This window comes from Tachyglossus aculeatus, chromosome 3 (assembly GCF_015852505.1).
Source record: "Tachyglossus aculeatus isolate mTacAcu1 chromosome 3, mTacAcu1.pri, whole genome shotgun sequence".
In the NCBI taxonomy this organism is placed as follows: domain Eukaryota; kingdom Metazoa; phylum Chordata; class Mammalia; order Monotremata; family Tachyglossidae; genus Tachyglossus; species Tachyglossus aculeatus.
The window spans coordinates 66,110,053-66,119,974 of record NC_052068.1 but is presented as its reverse complement, the minus strand read 5'-3'; the positions used below and the strand labels follow the sequence as shown (position 1 = coordinate 66,119,974).

Sequence of the window (9,922 nt, the reverse complement as noted above, 5' to 3'; positions counted from 1 at the left end):
CTGTTCTAAGCGCTGGGGGAGATACAAGGTGATCAGGTTGTCCCACGTGGGGCTCACAGTCTTCATCCCCATTTGACAGATGAGGGAACTGAGGCTCAGAGAAGGTAAGTGACTTGTCCAAGGTCACACAGCAGACACGTGGCAGAGCCGGTGTTCGAACCCATGACCTCTGGCTCCAAATAATAATAATAATGATGGCATTTGTTAAGCGCTTACTATGTGCAAAGCACTGTTCTAAGCGCTGGGGAGGTTACAAGGTGATCAGGTTGTCCCACCGGGGGGGCTCACAGTTTTAATCCCCATTTTACAGATGAGGGAACTGCGGTACAGAGAAGTCAAGTGACTTACCCAAAGTCACACAGCTGATAGTTGGCGGAGCTAGGATTTGAACCCATGACCTCGGACTCCAAAGCCCGGGCTCTTTCCACTGAGCCAAGCTGCTTCTCTTAAACCATATGTTGTTCTCCCATATGAGGACATCACTGCCAACTCTAAGTAATACGATTCTCACAGAAAGGGTGTGTCAGAGGGAATACTGCCAGGGGGAGGTAAAAAATGACAAGGGGCTCAGCCTCGAAATTGAAATGAGTAACAAAAGCCTGCACAGTTTTTATTCTTTTTGCTCTATGTCTTGTATTTCTACGATTTTTCTCCACTCTGCTATTTTGAAGAGCAGTAGCAATACATTTTGAAAATCGTTAATGGACAGTTCATGTTGCTGTACTGATGCAAAATAGCCACGATTCCCTAACAATAATGTTTATTCATGTCTTTTGGAAAAAAAAAAGATTTGGCTTCCCGATGCTATTTGAAGAGCAGTAGCAATACATTTTGAAAATAGTTAATGGACAGTTCATGTTTCTGTATTGATGCGAAATAGCCACGATTCCATAACAATAATGTTTATTCGTGTCTTTTGGAAAAAAAAAAGATTTGGCTTCACGATGCTGTCCAACTACATTGGGGTTTGCAGATGCCTCCTGGCAAGAAAGGCTTGTGTTCATTCATTCATTCATTCCCTCATTCATTCAGTATTTACTGAGTGCTTGCTGGGTGCAGAGCACTGTACTAAGCGCTTGGGAGAGTACATCATAACAACTAACAAGTTCCCTGCCAAAACGAGTTTACAGTCTGAACCTAGGAGGAGCAACTCCACACTCCAACAGTAGTCTGATTGCCCTTCGCCTCCTTCCTCTGGCCTCCTCATTCATTCCTTCAATGATATTTATTGAGCGCTTACTCTGTGCAGAGCACTGTACTAAGCGCTTGGGAAGGACAAGTCGGCAACATCTTTATTTATTTTACTTGTACCTATCTATTCTATTTTATTTTGTTAGTATGTTTGATTTTGTTCTCTGCCTCCCCCCTTCTAGACTGTGAGCCCACTGTTGGGTAGGGACTGTCACTATATGTTGCCAGTTTGTACTTCCCAAGCGCTTGGTACAGTGCTCTGCACACAGTAAGCGCTCAATAAATACGACTGATTGATTGATTGATTGATTGATATAGAGACGGTCCCTACCCAAAAATGGGCTCACAGTCTAGAAGGGGGAGACAGACAACAAAACAAGTAGACAGGTGTCAAAACCATCAGAATAAATAGAATTATAGCTAGGTACATCATTAATAAAACAGAGTAGTAAATATGCACAAGTAAAATATATAGAGTAATAAATATATACTAGTGCTGTGGGGAAGGGAAGGGGGCAGGGCGGTGGGAGGGAGGGGTGCGATGGGGGAGGAGAATGATAATAATAATGATGGCATTTGTTAAGAAAAAGGAGAAGAAAAAGGGGGCTCAGTGTGGGAAGGCCTCCTGGAGGAGGTGAGCTCTCAGTAGGGCTTTGAAGGGAGGAAGAGAGCTAGCTTGGTGGAATGCCCTCCCTCTGCCCATCCGCCAAGCTAGCTCTCTTCCTCCCTTCACGGCCCTGCTGGGAGTTCACCTCCTCCAGGAGGCCTTCCCAGACTGAGCCCCTTCCTTCCTCTCCCCCTCGTCCCCCTCTCCATCCCCCCCATCTTACCTCCTTCCCTTCCCCACAGCACCTGTATATATGTATAAATGTTTGTACATATTTATTACCCTATTTATTTATTTACTTATTTTACTTGTTCATATCTATTCTATTTATTTTATTGTGTTAGTATGTTTGTTTTTGTTCTCTGTCTCCCCCTTTTAGACTGTGAGCCCACTGTTGGGTAGGGACCGTCTCTGTGTGCTGCCAATTTGTACTTCCCAAGCTCTTAGTACCGTGCTCTGCACATAGTAAGCGCTCAATAAATACGATTGATGATGATGATGTGCAGAGGGAGGGCATTCCTGGCCAGGGGGAGGACGTGGGCCGGGGGTCGATGGCGGGACAGGTGAGAATGAGGCCCAGTGAGGAGGTTAGCGGCGGCAGAGGAGCGGAGGGTGCGGGCTGGGCTGGAGAAGGAGAGAAGGGAGGTGAGGTAGGAGAGGGCGACGTGATGGACAGCTTCCACCCCACAGCCACCCACAAAGCTACTACCTGATCACCTTGTATCTACCCCAGTGCTTAGTAAAGTCCCTAGCACATAGTAAGCGCTTGTTTTGATATCTGTCTCCCCGGGCCCCAGAGTGTAAACCCATTACGGGCAGGGATTGTCTCTATTGCTGTACTTTCATTCATTCATTCAATCACAATTATAGAGCGCTTACTGTGTGCAGAGCGCTGGACTGAGCGCTTGGGAAGTCCAAGTTGGCAACATCTAGAGACGGTCCCTACCCAACAGCGGGCTCACAGTCTAGAAGGGGGAGATCGAGAACAAAACCTATTAACAAAATAAAATAAATAGAATAAATATGTACAAATAAAATAGAGTAATAAATACGTACAAACATATATACATATATACAGGTGCTGTGGGGAGGGGAAGGAGGTAAGGGCGGGATGGGGAGGGGGAGGAGGGGGAGAGGAAAGAGGGGGCTCAGTCTGTACTGTATGTTCCAAATGCTTAGTACAGTGCTCTGCACACAATAGAGAAGCAGCGTGGCGCAGTGGAAAGAGCCCGGGCTTTGGAGTCAGAGGTCCTGGGTTCAAATCCCATCTCTGACAATTGTCAGCTGGGTGACTTTGGGCAAGTCACTTCACTTCTCTGGGCCTCAGTGACCTCATCTGGAAAATGGGGATTAAGACTGCGAACCCCACGTGGGACAACCTGATCACCTTGTAACCGCCCCAGCGCTTAGAACAGTGCTTTGCACATAGTAAGCGGTTAGCAAATACCATTATTTTTATTCATTCACTCATTCAATCGTATTGGTTGAGCGCCAACTGTGTGTGGAGCACTGTCCTAAGTGCTTGGAAGTCCAATTCGGCCCCAAATAGAGACGGTCCCTGCCCAACAACGGGCTCACAGGCTAAAAGGGCTTCCCCCTTTTAGACTGTGAGCCCACTGTTGGGTAGGGACTGTCTCTATATGTTGCCAATTTGTACTTCCCAAGCGCTTAGTACAGTGCTCTGCACATAGTAAGCGCTCAATAAATACGATTGATGATGATGATGATAGAAGGGCAGAGGCGGACAACATAAAAAGTAGAATAATTGAATGAATGACCAAAGCAGAGAAGCAGCGTGGCTCAGTGGAAATAGCACGGGCTTTGGAGGCAGAGGTCATGGGTTCAAATCCCGTCTCTGGCAATTGTCAGCTGTGTGACTTTGGGCAAGTCGCTTCACTTCTCTGGGCCTCAGTTCCCTCATCTGGAAAATGGGGATCCCTGTGGGACAACCTCCCTCCTCATTCCCCCCGCCCTATCTCCTTCCCCTCCCCACAGCACTTGTATATATATTTGTACAGATTTATGACTCGATTTATTTTACTTGTGTATATTTACTATTGTATTTTGTTAATGATGTGCTTATAGCTATAATTCTATTTGTTCTGACAATTTTGACACCTGTCCGCATGTTTTGTTTTGTTGTCTGTCTCCCCCTTCTAGACTGTGAGCCTGTTGTTGGGTAAGGACCGTCTCTATCTGTTGCCGACTTGTCCTTCCCAAGCGCTTAGTCCAGTGCTCTGCACACAGTAAGCGCTCAATAAATACGATTGAATGAATGAATATAGAGACTGTGAGCCCATTGTTGGGTAGGGACCGTCTCTGTTGCCGACTTGTCCTTCCCAAGCGCTTAGTACAGTGCTCTGCACACAGTAAGGGCTCAATAATAATAATAATAATGATGGCATTTATTAAGCACTTACTATGTGCCAAGCACTGTTCTAAGCGCTGGGGAGGTTACAAGGTGATCAGGTTGTCCCACGGGGGGCTCACAGTCTTCATCCCCATTGTCCAGATGAGGTAACTGAGGCACAGAGAAGTTCAGTGACTTGCCCAAAGTCACAAAGCTGACAATTGACAGAGGCAGGATTTGAACCCATGACCTCTGACTCCAAAGACCGGGCTCTTTCCACGGAGCCACGCTGATTGAATGAATGATCAACCTGATCACTTTGTAACCTAGACAGTTCTTCTAGACTGTGATCCCGCTGTTGGGTAGGGACCGTCTCTCTGTGTTGCCAACTTGTACTTCCCAAGCGCTTAGTACAGTGCTCTGCACACAGTAAATGCTCAATAAATACGATTGAATGAATGAATGAATGAATGAACCTCCCCAGCAGTTAGAGCAGTGCTTTGCACACACATAGCAAAGGCCCTCCGTGGGATAACCTGATCACCTTGTAACCTCCCCAGCGCTTAGAACAGTGCTTTGCACATAGTAAGCGCTTAACAAATACCATCATCATTATTATTATCAATACGACTGTACTTCCCAAGTGCTTAGTACAGTGCTCTGCACACAGTAAGTGCTCAATAAATACGATTAAATGAATGAATCAATGAACCTCCCCAGCGCTTAGAACAGTGCTTTGCACATAGTAAGCGCCCCCCGTGGGCCCACCTGATCACCTTGCATCCTCCCCAGCGCTTAGAACAGTGCACATAGTAAGTGCTTAATAAACGCCATCATTATAATTATTATTATTATTCTCTGTGCCTCAGTTCCCTCATCTGTAAAATGGGGATGAAGACTGTGAGCCTCCCGTGGGCCAACCTGATCACCTTGTAACCTCCCCAGCACTTAGAACAGTGCTTTGCACATAGTAAGCGCTTAATAAATGCCATTATTATTATTATTATTCCCTGTGCCTCAGTTCCCTCATCTGTAAAATGGGGATGAAGACTGTGAGCCCCCCGTGGGCCAACCTGATCACCTTGTAATCTCCCCAGCGCTTAGAACAGTGCTTTGCACATAGTAAGCGCTTAATAAATGAGCCCACGGGTAGGGACCGTCTCTATATGTTACCTGATGATGGCATTTATTAAGCGCTTACTATGTGCAAAGCACTGTTCTAAGCACTGGGGAGTCTACAAGGTGATCAGGTTGTCCCACGGCGGGGCCCAAAGTCTTCATCCCCATTTTACAGATGAGGGAACTGCGGCACAGAGAAGTGAAGCGACTTGCCCAAAGTCACACAGCTAAGTGGCGCATTCATCATCAATCGATTATCAATCGTATTTATTGAGTGCTTACTATGTGCAGAGCACTGTACTAAGCGCTTGGGAAGTACAAATTGGCAACATATAGAGACAGTCCCTACGCAACAGAGGGCTCACAGTCTAGAAGGGGGAGAGATTTGAAAGGGATTTGAACCCATGACCTCTGACTCCAAAGCCCGGGCTCTTTCTGCTGAGCCACGCTGTACTTCCCAAGCGCTTAGTACAGTGCTCTGCACACAGTAAGCGCTCAATGAATACAATTGAGTGAATGAATAAATGCTATTATTATTATTATTATTATTATTATTATAAAAAAAGGAGGTCTGGCAGGTTGAAGGTGAGGGAAAGGGGAAGCCGGGCTGGGGACGAGGTGAGCGAGCCCCTGCCTTACCTCCTTCCCCTCTCCACAGCACCTGTATATATGGATATATGTTTGTACGGATTTATTACTCCGTAATTAATAATAATTAATATTATTATTATTCATTTTACTTGTACATATTTATTCTATTTATTTTATTAATATGTTCTGTTTTGTTGTCTGTCACGCCCTTCTAGACCGTGAGCCCGCTGTTGGGTAGGGACCGGCTCTAGATGTTGCCAACTTGTATAATAATAATAATAATAATAATAATAATAATAATGTTGGCATTTGTTAAGCGCTTACTATGTGCCAAGCACTGTTCTAAGCGCTGGGGAGATACAAGGTGATCAGGTTGTCCCACCTGGGGCTCCCAGTCTTCATCCCCACTTTCCAGATGAGGGAACTGAGGCTCAGAGAAGTGAAGTGAGTTCCCCAATGTCGCCCAGCAGACAGGTGGCGGAGCAGGATTCGAACCCATGACCTCCGACTCCAAAGCCCGGGCTCTTTCCACTGAGCCACGCAGAAAGACAGATACAGAGTGACCCGGTCATTTATTTTGTGAATATGTTGGGTTTTGTTGTCCGTCTCCCCCTTCTAGACTGTGAGCCTTCCCAGACTGAGCCCCTTCCTTCCTCTCCCCCTCGGCCCCCTCTCCATCCCCCCATCTTACCTCCTTCCCTTCCCCACAGCACCTGTATATATGTATATATGGTTGTACATAGTTATTACTCTGTTTATTTATTTATTTATTTTACTTGTACATTTCTATCCTATTTATTTTATTTTGTTGGTATGTTTGGTTCTGTTCTCTGTCTCCCCCTTTTAGACTGTGAGCCCACTGTTGGGTAGGGACCGTCTCTATGTGTTGCCAATTTGTACCTCCCAAGCGCTTAGTACAGTGCTGTGCACATAGTAAGCGCTCAATAAATACGATTGATTGATTGATTGAGCCCGCTGTTGGGTAGGGACCGTCTCCATGTGTTGCCAACTTGGACTTCCCAAGCGCTCAGTACAGTGCTGTGCACACAGTAAGCACTCAACAAATACGGTTGAATAAATGAATGAATGAACAAATGCCACCATCATTCTTCCTATTCATTCATTCTCCCCCTCGCCCCCGTCTCCATCCCCCCCATCTCACCTCCTTCCCTTCCCCACAGCACCTGTATATGTTTGTACATATTTATTACTCTATTTATTTATTTATTTTACTTGTACCTATCTATCCTATTTATTTTATTTTGTTAGTATGTTTGGTTTTGTTCTCTGTCTCCCCCTTTTAGAACTGTGAGCCCACTGTTGGGTAGGGACTGTCTCTAGATGTTGCCCATTTGTACTTCCCAAGCGCTTAGTACAGTGCTCTGCACATAGTAAGCGCTCAATAAATACGATTGATGATGATGATGATTCAGTCAACAAGCGCTTAGTACAGTGCCCTACACACACATTCAATACCATTGAGTGAATGACCGCCCGCCCCCGTCCCAGCGGCCCCCGCGGCCCGGGGCGTCACGTGACGGCCAGCCACGCCGGCGTCCGGGCCCGTCTATCCGCGCGCGCCCCCGCGCTCTATGGTGTGCGTCTGCGGGGTGGGGCTTGTCTATCCGCGCGGGAGGGCGGGAGCTCGATGGTGCGGGGGCTGCCGGAGCCGGCCGTCTGTCTGTCTATCCTGCCGTCCGTCCGGCCGGCCAGGGGAGCGGACCCGGGTGAGGACCCCAGGAAGGGTGGGGGGGGCGGGGGGCCGAAGCGCCCCCCAGCGGCGGGGCCGGGGGTGGCACTCGGGAACCGCTTCCTAATCAATCAATCAATCAATCGTATTGATTGAGCGCTTACTGCGTGCAGAGCACTGGACTAAGCGCTTGGGAAGGACAAGTTGGCAACATAGAGAGACGGTCCCTACCCAACAGCGGGCTTACGGTCTAGAAGGGGGAGACAGAGAACAAAACCAAACATGCTAACAAAGTAAAATAAATAGAATAGATATGTACAAGTAAAATAAATAAATAAATAGAGTAATAAATATGTACAAACATATATACATATATGCAGGTGCTGTGGGGAAGGGAAGGAGGTAAGATGGGAGGGGTGGAGAGGAAGGAAAGGGCTCAGGCTGGGAAGGCCTCCTGGAGGAGGTGAGCTCTCAGTAGGGCCTTGATGCATTCCTAATCAGTCATTCATTCGTTCCTTCCTTCATTCATTCAATCGTATTTATTGAGCGCTGACTGTGTGCAGAGCACTGGACTAAGCTCATTCATTCAGTCATTCATTCAATCAATCAATCAATCAATCAATCGTATTTATTGAGCGCTTACTATGTGCAGAGCACTGTACTAAGCGCTTGGGAAGTACAAATTGGCATCACATAGAGACAGTCCCTACCCAACAGTGGGCTCACAGTCTAAAAGGGGGAGACAGAGAACAGAACCAAACATACCAACAAAATAAAATAAGTAGGATAGAAATGTACAATGTATTCATTCATTCAATCGTATTTATTGAGCGCTGACTGTGTGCAGAGCACTGGACTAAGCTCATTCATTCAATCATTCATTCAATCGTATGTATTCATTCATTCATTCAGTCGTATTTATTGAGCGCTGACTGTGTGCAGAGCACTGGACTAAGCTTATTCATTCAGTCAATCGTATGTATTCATTCATTCATTCATTCACTCGCATGTATTCATTCATTCATTCGATTGTATTTATTGAGCGCTGACTGTGTGCAGAGCACTGGACTAAGCTCATTTATTCAGTCGTATTCATTCATTCATTCGTATTTATTGAGCGCTGTGTGCAGAGCACTGGACTAAGCTCATTTATTCAGTTGTATTCATTCATTCATTCAATCGTATTTATTGAGCGCTGACTGTGTGCAGAGCACAGGATTAAGCTCATTCATTTAGTCATTCATTCAGTCGTGTTTATTCATTCATTCATTCGATCGTATCTTCTACACTGTGAGTCCACTGTTGGGTAGGGACCGTCGCTATATGTTGCCAACTTGTCCTTCCCAAGTGCTTAGTACAGTGCTCAGCACACAGTAAGCGCTCAATAAATGCGATTGATGATGATGATGATGATGGGGAAGGGGGTAGGGCAGAAGGGGGTGATGGGGAGGGGAGGAGGAGCAGAGGAAAAGGAAGGCTCAGCCTGGGAAGGCCTCCTAGAGGAGGCGAGCTCTCAGTAGGGCTTTCAAGGGGGGAAGAGAGCTACCTTGGCAGATAATAATAATAATAATGGCATTTATTAAGTGCTTACTATGTGCAAAGCACTGTTCTAAACATTGAAGCACTGGGAGCGGGCGGATCATCATAATGGTATTGGTTAGGCGCTTACTATGTGCCAGGCACTCTACTAAGCCTTGGGGTGGATACGAGCAAATCGAGCTGGAGGCCGTCCCTGTCCCACACGGGGCTCACTGTCTCCATCCCCATTTTACAGACGGGATTACTGAGACACAGAGAAATGAAGTGACTTGGCCAAGGCCACACAGCAGACCAGTGCCTAGAACCCATGACCTTCTAACGCCCAGGCTCCAACCACTACCCCGTGTGGCTTCTCTATGACAAAAAGAGGCTGGGCTCGGGAGTCAGAGGTCGTGGGTTCTAGTCCCGCCCTGCCACTTGTCAGCTGTGTGATTTAGGGCAAGTCACTTCACTTCTCTGTGCCTCAGTTACCTCATCTGGAAAACGGGGACTAAGACTGTGAGCCCCAAGTGGGAGGGACCACTTGATAACCTTGTATCTTTCCCAGAGCTTAGAACAGTGGCACGCAGTAAGCACTTAACAAATACCATTATTATTATTATCATCAGAGCTGTTTATTGAGTGCCTCCTGGTGCAGAGCAGTGCTTTGCACATAGTAAGCGCTTAACAAATGCCAACATTATTTATTTATTTATTACTAAGCGTTTGGGAAACTATACCATAAGAGAATGGCTAGATCGTGAGCACATGCCTCTAGACTGTGAGCTTGTTGTGGGCAGGGGTTGTCTGTCTCTACTGCTTCATTGTACTTTCCCAAGTGCTTAGTACAGTGCTC

The 9,922-nt window shown here is 46.5% G+C and overlaps 1 protein-coding gene across 6 annotated transcripts in view; it reads left to right on the top strand.

Annotated features, from left to right (window-relative positions):
- Window positions 1-7,537: 7,537 nt before the first annotated feature.
- MICU1 (mitochondrial calcium uptake 1) overlaps window positions 7,538-9,922 on the top strand; it is a 250,752-nt gene continuing 248,367 nt past the window's right edge. For all 6 annotated transcript variants that reach the window (XM_038743822.1, XM_038743821.1, XM_038743820.1 and 3 more), the window contains exon 1: window positions 7,538-7,585. The gene's annotated coding sequence lies outside the window, so the exon portion shown is untranslated. The remainder of the gene's footprint in view (window positions 7,586-9,922) is intronic.